This window comes from Pinus tabuliformis, chromosome 8 (genome assembly GCF_031772625.1).
Source record: "Pinus tabuliformis cultivar Carrire ecotype Pingquan chromosome 8, CPIR1, whole genome shotgun sequence".
NCBI lineage: Eukaryota > Viridiplantae > Streptophyta > Pinopsida > Pinales > Pinaceae > Pinus > Pinus tabuliformis.
In genome coordinates this window covers 894,737,596-894,753,245 of record NC_142294.1, presented here as the reverse complement: position 1 = coordinate 894,753,245, position 15,650 = coordinate 894,737,596, and positions in this window count along the sequence as shown.

Below are 15,650 nucleotides of genomic sequence, written 5' to 3'. Positions count from 1 at the left end.
ACTTCCTGTAGAAGCTCATAAACGCGGTCTCTTGGTAGCCAAACTTTGTGAAACTCTCTGGAAGGGTGTTAGGGACCCCTTAGACCCTCTCTGAACTTTCCCAACCTTTTTCAAGCCTTCCTCCTCCTTGATCCACCTCTGCACAGTAAAAAGCTAGTTAAAAATCACATGCATGATAATTCTAATAATTGAAACAAAAATACAAAAAGATGTTTTCTTCAGATAGAGGTAGTCTAGACACATGCATTTCACCTTCATAGAAGTAATGGCATCTCTTTCAGTAGTTTGCATCCCCATCTCTGCATCAGTAAGACTAGCTGGTAGAATTAGGGTTTGCTAGGGTTTGCGTTTCTTATTGGCTTTCAGTTCCTTTCTGCAAATAGATTAGCTTCTTTTGAGATTAGCTTTCGTCCATCAGTTAAAAAGCTTCTTCTAAGAGCTCATAGAAGTTGGCTTGAGCCCCTAGAGGACTTGTGCCAGCTGACCAAGTGACAGCTGCGGCAAGAGCTAGTACTTGTGCATACAGCACCGTCGCTTCCAAGTTTGTTACGAACTACAGGGTTGATAAAACTAAAGAAGGAAGCTCCAAGAGTTGTAGCATTATTGCTACAATACTGGAGCCCACCACCTTCCAACGCACAATGTCTTATTCATTTCATGATATTCGACACATTGTGCAACCGTACCTGGATGATCTACCAGCTCATTCAGTTAAACGTCAGGACCACCCCACTCATCTTCGCGAAATATTTCTCTACTGTCGACATTACCACATCAGGATTAATACTCATAAGTGTATCTTCTATGTTGAGTCAGGTAGACTTCTTGGGTTTATCGTCTCCCGAGAGGGCATCCATTTGGATCCCCTTAAAGTCAAGGCTATTATGAATCTTCCTCCCCTCGCTTCTTTGCAGCAATTGTAGAGTTTACAAGGCAAAGCGAATTTTTTAAGACGATTCATCCCCAACTATGTCGAAGTGGCTAAAGGTTTCACGCGGTTATTAAAATGAGATACCACTTTTCAGTGGGATGCCGCTGCTCAAGAGTTCTTTGAGCGTCTCAAGGTTCTCCTTGTTTCAGCTCCATTGTTGCGTCCTCCGAATTATCATCATGACTACACTCTGTATTTGGCCACCGCCGATACCACTATCGGCATGGTTCTCATTGAAGATGATGACGATGACACTGAGCATGTCACATATTATCTTAGCTGCAATCTTCTAGATACGGAAACTCGATACGCTTACATCGGGAAGTTGGCATTGGCCGCCGTTTGTGACGTCTAATGTTTCCACCATTATATCTTGTTGCATACTATGATAGTGGTTTCTGATTGCAACCCGATGACGTACATTCTATCACGTCAGTTGCTGGGGGGAAAGTACTCAAAGTGGATCGTTATCCTCCAAGAGTTCGACTTGGAATTCACCACCGCAAATTCTAAGAAATCCCTTGTCTTTGCTGTGTTAATTTGCTTGTTGCCATCTCCTACTGCGCCCTCTTGGTTAGAGGATCATACCCAGACGAATTTTTTTTCCTAATTAGCACCTTCGATCCCTGGTAAGGGGATATCATTGTCTTTCTACAGACGTCCTCTTTTCATCTCGATGTGTCTAAGGACGCTCGGTGATGGATTCGTCTTCAGTCTCAGCCCTATCGTATCATTGGGGACACCCTGTACCGTCTCGGTGCTGACTCTGTTCTCCGCCGATGCCTAACATTCGAGGAGGCTGAGCGAGTTTTGAATGACTGCCATTCTGGCACCTGTGGTGGTCATATGTCTAGTTACGATGGTGGTCATATGTCTAGTTATGATGCTTCAATGTACCGTTGGCATAAACAAGTCTAACTGGCACTTGATGTTGTTCTCCGCCTTGTGGGCCTACCGAACCTCTATGAAGGATGCCACCGGTTTCACTCCATTTCAATTAGTTTACGGACTAGAGGCTACCCTTCCCATCGAGTGCGAGATCCCTTCTTTGAAATTAGCTGTCGAATTACTCCCCGACACTACTCCAGTAGAAGAACTCCTCCTTTACCTAGAATGGCTAGACGAGACCTGTCACCTAGCCTCTCTAGCTATCGAAGCACAGAAGAAGAGAGTGAAAACTCACTTCGATCATACTGTCCATCCTAGTTCTTTTGTTGAGGGAGATTTAGTCCTACTCTACGATCAAGCGAATGATAAGCTGGGGGTAGGCAAATTCAAGCCCATGTGGCACGGACCTTATATTGTAAAGAGAGTTTTGCAGAAAGGGGCCTACGAGCTAATTGATTATGAAGGGAATCCTCTCGATAAGCCCCAAAATGGGCTTTACTTGAAAAAGTATTATGCATGAATTTCATGCACTTTGGTTTGTACATATGTGTGTTTTAGCAGGTGTGTTGTTGTGTGTTTTCATGTTTTTTGGCTTGGTGTGAAGGCGTGATTGCCGCTTATTGTGTCTTTTGCTTCTTGTGCAGATGTCTGGTGCACCTTACGTTGGTTTCGCTGATGGTGCCTGCCGCAGTACTCGCAACTTGTCCTCTGCTGCGTGGGTGATCTACGATCCTCATGGCGAGTTGATAGACCTTCAAGGTGTTTGTTTAGGTTGGACCACAAACAATGTCGTTGAATATAGTGTTGTGATTGAGTTACTGGCCGAGGCAATTAATCTCGGTATTCGTACATTGGTTGTGAACCTGGACTCTCAGCTTGTCTTCCACCAGCTCAATGGGCGATATCCATCAGAAACCATCGTATTTTAAGGTTGTATTTACGTGTTAGATTGTTAGAAAGGAATTTTGATTTCATTACATATCAACATATTCCACGATGATTAAACACGTTAACTGATGCATTGGCTAATCATGTATTAGACAGACATTTGCATAACATGTAATCAAAACAGCATACAAGAAGCATGTAAAACACAATAATAAACCATAGGAATATGTATATATATCTCGTGTGGTGCACCAAGGCACTCAAAAAATAAGTGTACATGTCCAAATAGAGTCTGTGTTCTCCATACATCTGAGACACATGTCTCTCAAAAAATCACCAACAGGAAATAAAAACCTAGGTGTCTACTGCGGTGGGTTATGCTCCCTATAGCATACCACCGCCTGTGCCACTTGCCTCAACAGGTGGTGCACCCTGGGTTCCACTCCTACTATGTGGATTTGGAATGCTATGGGGACCTCCTCGATCCCCATGTAATCTGGAATCCCTGCTGTTACGCCCTCAAGGTTCTAGGCCACTGTCTCGACTGTATGATCAATCGGAGGAGCCAAGGCTAGTGCTGCAATGCCCTGCGCATCCCTTCGCGCCTCGGGAGCTAGCCCGATGGGTCTCACTAGTCCTACATCTGCATACCATAGCGTTCGTCATTAGGACATATACACGAAAAATAAAAGACATCATAAAAATAAAAAATGTGTGATTAAGTGTCTTACCACCACCATCCCACTACTCTCCAGCGGGTAGCTGCATGTCAGGATCTCTGCAGAAGTTCATGCCGGCATATGGACAATCCTCCACGAAGATTTTCTGGCACTCCTGCCACTCTCGGAACAATGTCCCCCACGCCACTAGTCGTCTACCACCTCCTCGTGGCATAACGTGTGCCCATCGTGTGGCCCTAGTCTCACGTGGTCTGGGCAAATCCAAATCCATGTCCTGTAACTGCAGTGCTGGCACCCACTCCAGCATGAGCGGGACTAAGATGGATCCATAACCGAACTGCTTCGTCTCCCCTTGATAGTAGTTGGTGAGTTGCCTCTTCATGTTTGCCGTCAACGTTTCTGCCCAATTAAACATGGTTGGGTTTGTTATAGACATTTTTGTGCCCTACAACTCCAAGCATGAAATGTCCATAAACCAAGGGCTCCTAAGTCCCTAAAAGTGTTGTTCTAACCCCTAAAGGAACAAGGTCAACAGATTACAGCTTCTCCTAGAAGTTCTCCACCAGAAACTGCTCAGAATTGGTCAAAACAGGATCATTGCAGCTGCTCCATTGGCTAAGTGTGTTGCATCTCACCTAAATACACTGTGAGGGTGCATTGTATTTCAAAAGTCCCTTCTGTGGGGTGCGATGGGCGAGAAATGACAAATGGCAGTGTCATTCCATGAGGTGGAGAGGCAATGGAAGCTTCCAGAATCTTCTCCTGTGACACTTGCCTCACTGAATTCGACCAAGGATGAGTAAGAGGCCCTCAGTCTCCAAGTGGAAGCAAGAACTAACAAAGAGAAGACACTAATCAAATCACAAGCTGACTCATCCCCCTTACAGATATCTATATATGGATCCCTCATCCCAGAGATCCAGAGGCTGGAATTTTGCATATTGTAAGGAATTGTTGTTGGTTTCTAGAGACAAACATCAGATTGTTGGGTGATCTATGCTTTGTTTGAGGTGAAGAGGGGCTTCTTTGCTGGGAGGTTGATGCTAGGTCAGAACAACTGGTTGTAACTCCTCTTGGATCTTTTCTTGTTTATCAATAAAAGCTATTTGAGTTTTCCTCCATGCTTTTGTATCATTGATGCTTGTTACATTTGTATGGTCAATTTAAATATGATCCTAAGTTGTTTATGAATATAGATCCATGTATTTGTATAGTGCTATGCTTCTGTGATCTTACAGGTACTTTGTGAAGCTGGGCGTGCAAGGGAGCAGGTAGCTGAGGACTATCAAAGAAGAGAGGGATCGAATCGAAGGATTAGCGCAAGACAGAGGTTGGTCTTTCTGTTCCTCTCTATCTATAATTCATAAAGGAAAAACAAAAGTAGTTTTTCTCTGTTTGTTTCTAAGGCAGCTGTCACACCTTAGTGGGATAGAGCAGTTCTATATAGACACTTTTCCCTGTAACAAAATGGCGACTCCGCTGGGGAGCTAATTAGTTTGTTTGTTTATCATTCTTTGTTGTTTGTTTCATAAACTTACAAGTAGCATTCAAACTGCATTTGCCATAACAAATGCAAAGTAGATAACTGCTACTTCAATCCATCTACTGGATCTGTTTATGATTTAAACAACTGATTCACAAACTATCTGATTTCCCTTGTGATAGCTCTTAGATCCTCCTTAGATCTACCCCTGATTGTTGCGTTATTGATTGCTTTTTACTCGACCAAAAACCAAGAACTGAACTGCAAACTGTGACCCGGAACCCGGACAGAGTCTCGTTTCTGGCCTAGCACAGGTACTGTTCAGAGATTCTGAATTTCAGCGCACTTCCCGAGTGGACAACCTGCGCTGCATTTCAGATTCTCTATGTTACAGGTGCACTGATCAGACTAGCTCTGTGCAGCTGTGGCTTCTGTGATTCATTCTTTCTAGTTATATTCCTGAATTTTGCTGCCTGTGATCAGTATATGTCTGTTACAACTCCTTTTCCTTACTGTTATTCCGCCTCCTTTGTAAAAAAGAACTGTAGATGTTTTTGTGTGTTTGTTTAGTCATTTACAGTTCTCCTTTGCAAAAGTAGCATAGTCGTACTATCATCCTTTGATTTGAATCTGTCGCAAGTGTTGATTTCAATCGTAGGAAAGAGTTTGATTGCTGTTGATGGTCGATTATCCTGTTACTATTGCTTTTGGTCTGAATTTGTAATTTTCTAGTGTCAAGAACAAGTATTCATTTCAAAATCGTAAGGTGTTGTAATCGTCTCCATTTTTTTATTTCGAAAAGAAGCTTGTTTGTATTTTTCACTTGAAAAGAAATTCATATTTGTACATCAAATTTCTTTTTAAGCATCTATATATTAAGAAAGTCGAAAACAAATACATGCATGTGCATTTGCATATAGACAGTCTGTTTGGCTTGATTTAGGAAAGTGCATTTACAGTGTGCTCTTTGCTCTTTGTGAAAAGGTTCTATCTTTCTTTTCCCTAGTAGCTAGGATTTTCATTGCATAAAAGAGATAAAAAGTTTGTTTATCATCTTTAGATTGCATTTTAGGAATTACATCTACATCTCATGGTGAACCCGAAAGGCAAAATTCATAAGCAAGATCAACTTAAAATAAATTCAATGAATCTAACAACGCTTTGGAACTTAATGCACAACATTTAGAGGTCTAGGCTAGAGACGTATTCCGGCGTCATAAAGCCTGGTAACTGTTGTTCTCACTGATGGTTGGGTGATTCCTCCACTTTGAGACGATAAGTGCCAGTACGGACTTGTGCTCCCACGTACCGTCGAGTATATTTTGGGAGACCCCTATAGGCTTAAATCCTTTATCCATAGGAAGCCGTGTCTACCGCCCTATCGATCACAATGCACTGAACACAACATTCGGGAAGATTGACTGCCGTATCGTAAAAAGTATTCTGCAGTTTTGCGATTGGTTTGGTACTCCCTCTACCTAACTTCCAGAGCAGTCCCTTTCGTTCCTTTTCAGACTCCTTAACGGAAAAGGTCCATCTGAGCACTTGTCACTTCAGGCTCATTAAAAATCGAAGGAGACTAGAGTCATCTTTTGTTTTTTCTCGACTCTTAAAAACTGAAAAAACAAGTTGTGTCAAAATTGTCTAAAATTTATTTTAAATGGAATATTCATTACCCCTTTCCTACGTTGATCTTGGGTTGAGAAAATGGAGTCCACCAACCAAGGAATTTCCCTTGGAGGAAATCCTAGTCCCTTCTCCTCTTGGGGAGATGTTGGTGCACCCCATATGGCCACATTGTCGCTTCCAGGACTGACAATTGGTTTGCCTGTATGGCTCTTCTCAACCTCTGTCGTTCAGAACACCGCAATTCCTGAACAATCGAATAAGCAAATAGACGAGTCCAGAGTTACCCACCAACCTTCTACTTCCTCTAATTCTTCCTCTCCTCCTTCCTCTTCGCTTGATGGGGCTGGTAAAGCCAAAAGTCAAGTGCCTAAGGAGAAGAAGGAAAAGAAGAAGAAAGAGAAGAAGAAGAAGGAGCCAAAAGCGAATGGGGGCAAACGAGTGTCGTCTAACGAAAATCCACACACTGCACCGACCAGGCCTAAATCGCCATGTGTCATTTGCAAGGGAGACCACTATCACAGAGATTGTCCTTGCATCCCTCGGATCTTAAGGGACTGGTCTCCCCGTTTGCACAACCCGGTGTCGTCAACCTCTGATGATCATGTTGAAAACACACCGTCAACTAGTGAAAGTGAAGCCCCAGGACAAAAAGGAAAATATAGATTTCCTTGTAAACTGTGCGAAGGCGATCACACCATCCACCGTTGTCCCTTCTTAGATGAAGCTAAAAGAGTTTTGGATGATCGTCCGGTTTCACCGTTACGACTTCCTCCTGGATATAAAAAACTCTTGCCGAGTCCGTCACCAGTTGAAAATCCGGTTGGCCCGCTCAGGTGGTCGGCTGAAGCATCTATCATTGAAGATAAACCATCTGAATCCATACCAGACGAAAGTCAAAAGGTCGAGGCGGCAGTTGACCCGGTCTTGCCTTCAGAGGTTCCATCTTCAGATGATACAGTCACTGAAGAGAAAAGGGATGACATTGTCCAAATTCTCTTCATAAGCACAGACTCCAACGAACATGGGGGAAATTTACCCATTCCTTTACTGTAGGAAGGAAGTTCGTCAGAGTCATACCCGACCGTCTATTCGGTCCCACCTCCAAGTGACCTAGTTGTCTCCTTCGACTAGAATCAACTAGTCAGACCCTGTTTACCAGCTAGTATACCATTCCGAATTATTGTTCAAATATATAGAATGGTTATGGTTGGTACCATCATAGATGAAGGGGCTTATGTGAGTATCCTTTCCTCAACTGCTTGGAAAGCGCTTGGTTCACCATCGCTTTTGCCTGAGATGAGAAATCTGACAGGCTTCGATAAAGGAACCAGTCGACCGTTAGGGATCCTTCCCAATGTGCCCATAACATTGAGAGGGAAAACCGTTCACATGAACGTAATGGTAGTTCAAGGACCCCTGGATTACAACCTACTCCTTGGACGAGACTATATTTATTGCATGGGAGCAATTGTCTCCTCACTCTTTAGAGTAATGTGTTTTCCGCACGAAGGAAGAGTGGTCAAGCTCGTAGACCAACTTTCACTTCCCATATCATACAGAGCAAATAGTCATATACCATCTCTGAATGGTCTTTTCACGCAAGAAATGTCTCAATCTCCAGTCCGTCCACCCGATGAGCGCGAGTGATTTGGGGGACATGACTGAAACCCAGGGGGCATGCACCCTGGCTTGCTTCGGCAGGAAAACTTTGGGTATAGGGTAGGTTTCCACGAGAGAATATGACTAGTCTGTACCCCCATCCGTGATTGGAAGAGGGGGTTATTCTAGAACAAGATTCTCTTGTCAAAGTTATGTGAGTTGGCGGGCATCGCCGCTCACCTTTGTTTATTTCGGTAGACATCGCCGGAGAAGTGTTTTGTTTACGAGCTAAATAGAACAATCTTTGGGTAGCCTGAAAGAGGTATACCCTTCCTGATAGAACAAATGTTTGTTAGCTCGAATAGAGGGTGACCTTGAAACTCTATTTTATACCTGGGGGCATGCAAACCTTTTGGAGTGCAAGCGAAGAACGACTATTTTTATTTTTTAAATTTGTAGGTCCTCTAACCCTTTAAACTCGTAGGATTAGTCGTTTCCTAACTTGCATAAAGAAAGGATGTGGGGCAAATCTCTAAAAATTGCCGTTTTTATGAGACATTCTTATCACACGACTAGATTAATCGAGCAGTTTTAGCACATAGTTCAAGCTCGTTAAAAAATAAACATAAGACATGAGCAAATGTTTCCACCTGCATTTAAGCTCATTAAAAAATGAACTATTCCCCGGTAAATAACCATCGTGAATGTAGTAATTCAGCCATTAAAGCCTTGGTCATGTTTGCACCGTCACCTCCACTTTTTCATTGGCCGATCATTCACCTCCATTTGATTGTTTACCCATTTTGAGGAACAGCTGCGAAGAGTGATTTCACTAGCCATCCTTGTGACACTGCTGTGATTGGAAAATTCCAAACCTTACCTGGAATCAGCTGCTACCCGTTTTATCACTCGTTCCTCAAAAGACGAGTCTCCTTTAAGCTCTTTTCAACTGACTTGTAAAATATGAAAAGATTGCCGAGCCATTGGCCTCTCCAGCTCGTTAAAGGGACAGGAAGTGCTATCCCTCCTCTAGATTTTAATCTTTTTGGACCTGAGGGATTATTACACAAAAAGATCGAGCGCTTGTTTTGTTCGGCTCGTTAAAAGTATCGAAAATTCATCCCTTCTGTATTGTTTTATACTTTTTCGGACTTAAGGGATTAGATGACGAAAAAGGAATTTTGGAGTTACTCCTTTTCAGACTCTCTAAAATTGAAAAGGACCGAGTTATCTTTGTCGTTAAACTCGTTAAAAAGATTAATAGCGACAAACTTGTCTTTAGACGAGAACGAGTTTCACTATCGCTAGGCTCGTTAAAACATAGCGATGGGTTTGCCCGAAGGGCAAATTATAGAACAAGCATATGTTATCCTCCTCAAGCTTGACAAAAATAAAGAGGTACTGGTCAGCAATAAATGGGGAAAAATTGGGAAGAAAACTCAAAGAAACTTTGTTGGTAGCAAGTCGCTCTTGAACATGACACTTCCACTCCGTGTCTGAGTCGGGTTGGGTTGTTTCATTCACCGGTCACATCACCATGGTCACGCCATACCATCCACATTTGGGGTTAATGCTACCAATCCATCACATCAGTGTCACCGATATGTTCAAGAGAAGTCACCTGTGTCTCACCCACTACCATACATTATACTCCATTCTTTCATGACCGCCACCCTGAACCTTATATCACCAGATCGTTTTCACCTCCATCAAAATCATTTGCTCCGTTCCATGTCATTGATGTGGGATTCATTAAGGCCCTCCTGTGATGGATTACTTCTTGTCGACATCAGCTCATTATCCAAGAATTTGATCTAGGAACACCCCATTCAGTACTTTGAAGCTTGCATACCTCAATGGCAAGTTTCTCACTTTCGGCGACAGGTTTACATCAATGGCCTTCGACCGAAAGATTATGCGTGGTGCTCGATGCCAAGTCCTTTATTCACACCACGTGAATTGTACTGCAGTACCTTGAGGGTCATTATCATTATCGGTGATTCCTCTCACGCTTGTTAACATTTTACATCATTGACTGGTAATCAAGCGATGTCTTTCCATGTTCGACTTCAGAACATTTCTCACATGGATCGACTTGTACTTCGAGTGAAGATCGGACGAGATTGAAGACCCCGAATCTAGTTTCATCCATTTGGGCTGCGATATATATTCAGGGAAAATAAAGGCATTAAATGTACATCATTGCTGCACAGATAATCATCCACTCAAAAGGATGATGGCTCTATCAGAATCATCAGTCTACACTCAGACGATTGTCTGTCCTATGTACATGAAAATGAATTTATAAAGCTAAGCATGGGAATGCCCACCTCAGCTAGATCATGAAAATAATATGAAGATAATGTGTTGTATTGTCTTATTACAGGTCTCCTCCCAGCATTGAAAGAACTTTAGATCCTCATAATAAAGCATTTCACTCGACACCAAAAGGTTAACAGCCTCATACTTTAGGGGGCAACTGTTATAGACATTTTTGTGCCCTACAACTCCAAGCATGAAATGTCCATAAACCAAGGGCTCCTAAGTCCCTAAAAGTGTTTTTCTAACCCCTAAAGGAACAAGGTCAACAGATTACAGCTTCTCCCAGAAGTTCTCCACTAGAAACTGCTCAGAATTGGTCAAAACAGGATCATTGCAGCTGCTCCATTGGCTAAGTGCGTTGCATCTCACCTAAATACACTGTGAGGGTGTGTTGCATTTCAAAAGTCCCTTCTATGGGGTGCGATGGGCGAGAAATGACAAATGGCAGTGTCATTCCGCGAGGTGGAGAGGCAATGGAAGCTTCCAGAATCTTCTCCTGTGACACTTGCCTCACTGAATTCGACCAAGGATGAGTAAGAGGCCCTCAGTCTCCAAGTGGAAGCAAGAACTGACAGAGAGAAGACACTAATCAAATCACAAGCTGACTCATCCCCCTTACAGATATCTATATATGGATCCCTCATCCCAGAGATCCAGAGGCTGGAATTTTGCATATTGTAAGGAATTGATGTTGGTTTCTAGAGACAAACATCAAATTGTTGGGTGATCTATGCTTTGTTTGAGGTGAAGAGGGGCTTCTTTGCTGGGAGGTTGATGCTGGGTCAGAACAACTGGTTGTAACTCCTCCTGGATCTTTTCTTGTTTATCAATAAAAGCTATTTGAGTTTTCCTCCATGCTTTTGTATCATTGATGCTTGTTACATTTGTATGGTCAATTTAAATCTGATCCTAAGTTGTTTATGAATATAGATCCATGTCTTTGTATAGTGCTATGCTTCTGTGATCTTACAGGTACTTTTTGAAGCTGGGCGTGCAAGGGAGCAGGTAGCTGAGGACTATCAAAGAAGAGAGGGATCGAATCGAAGGATTAGCGCAAGACAAAGGTTGGTCTTTTTGTTCCTCTCTATCTATAATTCATAAAGGAAAAACAAAAGTAGTTTTTCTCTGTTTGTTTCTAAGGCAGCTGTCACACCTTAGTGGGATAGAGCAGTTCTATATAGACACTTTTCCCTGTAATAGGGTTGAGACATTCGAGAGCTAGCCGGAGATGGGTCTTCGAAGCCTCATGTTGGGCTTGTGAGCCCGCTGCCCGTGTCACCATGAAAAGCATATCACGAAGGACTATGTCGTCCACTGTTGGGATTGCCACCTTCCCACTCCTCGTCTTGCGTGCCCGTGGGCACACTTGAGCCATCAACATCTCTAAGGAATCACCCCCAGGTCGCTGCCCCTCCAGAATGGGCCTCTCACCTCGACGGGACAGCCTGGTCAAAAAATATATGTCTGTAGTGTCAAACTCAATATCCCGGCCTCGGATGATGAATTTCCCATCTGTGGGATTCCAGGCCCAAATTAGTAGCTCCAGAAAATTAGGTTGTGATCGGAGATGTGGAGTTAGGAAGAATTTGAGCAACCTGTATGCTCGTAATGCATTTTAGCACCCCACATCGGTAAAAGCTTCTATTTCATTTTCATCATGCATCCGCTCTTGCTAGACAAACGCCATTATCACCTGCATGACAGAAAAATCGAATTAGCACTTCGTTCACCGAATTCAATGCGTAATTTACGTAAAACATAAGTTTGTGTCGTCATCGCATCTGTTTTTAAAACAGATGCGATGACGCGAGGTCTCTAGTTCATTTTTTTCATGATCATCGCGGAAGTACACCACTTTTCGCAATGATCGGAGCGTGCTACGTGTCAATTTTTTCGGCCATCGCGGACCCAAAGGCTATACCCGCGACGACCGAGCGGCGGAGCTCAGTCCAAAAACCGCCCAAATTACACATTTAACGTTCAAAATGCGTGAAAAAGGTATGAAATTGAAGCACAGGACAAGGACTAATTACCTGGAACAATTTTCAGGGTGAATGATGGATGAACAAAGCCGAATTTATCTCACCAAATTTTTGGTGCTCCACAATGTAATGAACAATAAACTATGGTAAAAATGGATGGATTACCCGTTTTTATAGTAATTTTTGGGAATTTAAAAAATTATATCTCGTAAATGTGGGTTTTTCTCATTTTTTGTCACATGGTGAGTCAAAAATATGGTTTTTAACTATGTTTCTATGTATATAGTTCATTTTATATCGAATGGGTTTACGTTTGATGTACTTTGTGCAGAGCTTCAGGTAGTGGAATTGTCTTAGCTTCGTGAGCACTTGATCCGGAAAAGGCGTCTTTAAGCTCTTTTCCGACTCGAAAAATGAAAAGATAGTCGAGTTTTCCTCTTGACTTGTTAAAAAGAAATAGAGGCGGTCGCCTTTAAGCTCTTTTCCGACCGTTTAAACACAAAAAGATTGCCGAGCCTTTGTCGTTTCAAGCCTGTTATTGGTTCCAAAACGATGTGCTTCTGACCGCTTTTTTACTTTTTCGGGTTGAAGTCACTAGTTACGAAAATTACTCCTTCATCATAATGATTGGACGGTTCTTTCGAGTATCATTTTATACTTTTTCTGGCTCGAGAGACAAAAATCTACGAAAAAGACCCCTTGGAGTTTTCTTTTTTGTGTCTTTTTCAAACTCTCTAAACATAAAAAAGACTCTGAGTTTTACCTATGTCGGACTCGTTAAACCCTGATGACATTGGACTCATCACCATGACAAGATCGAGCTTCTCCTTCCTAGGGCACGTTAAAATGTTACTAGTTGACTCAACAACAGGTTTATCATTGATTGTCTATGGCAGCTACTCACTCTTTAACATCGACACTTCTGCTTCTTGTCGGGTTGGGACATCCCACACATCATCATTTGGCCTTCCATAGGTTCAGGTTACCATTCAGCCCCATTCCATATGATTCATGCCTTTTCCATCATGCCTCTGATCCCTTGGTATTTGAATGCTGCCACTTCGGAGTCGTGTCACCGACATGTTCAGAGTATAATATTTCTGTAGTTTACACCCTCGCCTTCTCCTTTGATACTCTATTTTGCCATCTGCCACTTGTTCCTTATCTTGTGTTGTTGATGGGGGAAACATTATGGCCCTCCTCTGACGGGTCGTCTCCTGTCGACATCAGTTCATTATCCAGGTGATTGATCTAGAGATCCCCTTTGGTACCTTAGAGCTTTCATGCCTCAATGGCAAGTTCTTCGCACCTGACGGTCGACTTTCAACATTGGTCGTCAATTGGGTGATTCCATGAGTGTTCGAGTTTAGCTCCTTTTTCACACTTCGTGGATTGTGCTAGACAGTACCTTGAGAACCATTGGCTTTATTGGTGGTTTCTCTCGCACTTGTTAACGGTTTTTATCATTGACCGGTAATCAAGCGATTTTCTATCATGCTCGACCTCAGACATCTATTACATGTTTAGAATCTGTACTATGATTGGATGGGTTCAAGACCCCGAACTCAGATTACATATGTTCAGGCTACGTGGATTGGTTTATGATTACATGGCTCGTTGATGAATGGCTACGACCATACTGAGTCTTCATGGATGGCTGCGACCATACCTTTATCATCATCATCGTCTCATTAGCTGGATGGTTGCATCCATATCACAGACCTATTTTTTATGTCTTTTGGATGGTTGCGCCCATGCATAGACTACATGTACTCCATTATCAGAGATATGAGTTATACTTGCATGCAGGTTCTTCCAGATGATGTTCCAGCTCAGTCAGTTTTGTTAAAGCATTTCACCCCTTCCACTCTCTCGGGCTTCATACTTTAGAGGGCATCTGTTACACAGTAATTTGTCACTGTCTTCACTCCAGTCTTCCTACTATGTCATGTGTCCAAGTCATACATGCTCATATTAGACAAATGTTCTCTGATGTTACCAAATGGCCCACTTTTCCAAAGGTATCTGCCTCATCATGTCTGTTGGCTAAATAAACGCGCTGAAGGGTGATCCTGAGCAGTCCAGAAGCACTGCCATTGTGGAAGTACACCTGATTCCCGTGATGGTCCGATTTATGTGCCAACGCGAGGGTCTCTTGTAATCTTCAGTGATGACCTGACTAGCTACGTTGTTCAATAGCGATGTCAGTGCAGAAGATCAGTTATGGACCTGCAATGATCTAGATTGGGTGAATTTTTTCCAACAGTCGGCCCTTCCAGATGACTCTAGACTTGGTTGTTGGCATAGTTTGTGTTGGCCCTCCTTTCTCTGGCGAGGCTGTTCCGTCATTTGTGCTACGTTCCTTGGAGATAGCTCACTCTTCCACCTTTCATGGAGACTCATTCTCTATTTAAACTCTCACCATTGCTATTTGCTACTAGTTTTTTGGATAGTTTTTGGAATGGTTGCTGATATTTGACTAGTCGAGTAGTGATGTTAGTGTTTTGAGTTTGCAGATAGCTGGTGTGCGCGTGACCAGTGTGGGATTATTGATAGCTTGAGGAAGGTTGTGAAGTTCCCTTAATATTGTGTAAAACTTGTGAGCGAGAGAGATTTGAATGTTGGGAGATCCATCTTCAAAGAGTGAATGCTTAAGGAACATGCTGGCTAGATCCCTCTGAGAAGGCTTGTGACGTCAAGACTTTGGTTGTAAGCTTACTCTTATTTCAATTATTAATGCAAACAATGATGTTTTCCTATGTCTTGTATGTAATGTTACTTGATAGCTCATGACTTCTTGACTTTGTGAGTAAATAGATCATTGTTGTTCCAGTTACATGCCTTGTTGTATTTCATTTACATTGTTTCAGGTTGACTACTCATTAGGAGAAGGAAGCGGAAGCTGGAGCAGCGCAAGGAACTACATCAACCACTAGTTGAGGTAGGCCTCCAACTATGACTGTTTAATGAAAGCTATTGTTGACCTGTCCTTGTTTGTTACTAGACCCACTCTAGGGCTAGAGGGGTTGCCTCTATCCGTAGAGGGAACACTTTCCTGCATCACACTTGCCATTGAGGCATGAAAGCTCTAAGTTACCAAAGGGGATCTATAGATCAATCTCCTGGATAATGAGCTAATGTCGACAGGAGATGACCCGTCGTAGGAGGGCCATAATGTTTCCCCATCAATGACACGAGATAAGGAACAAGTGGCAGATGGCAAAACAGAGTATTAGAGGAGAAGGTGA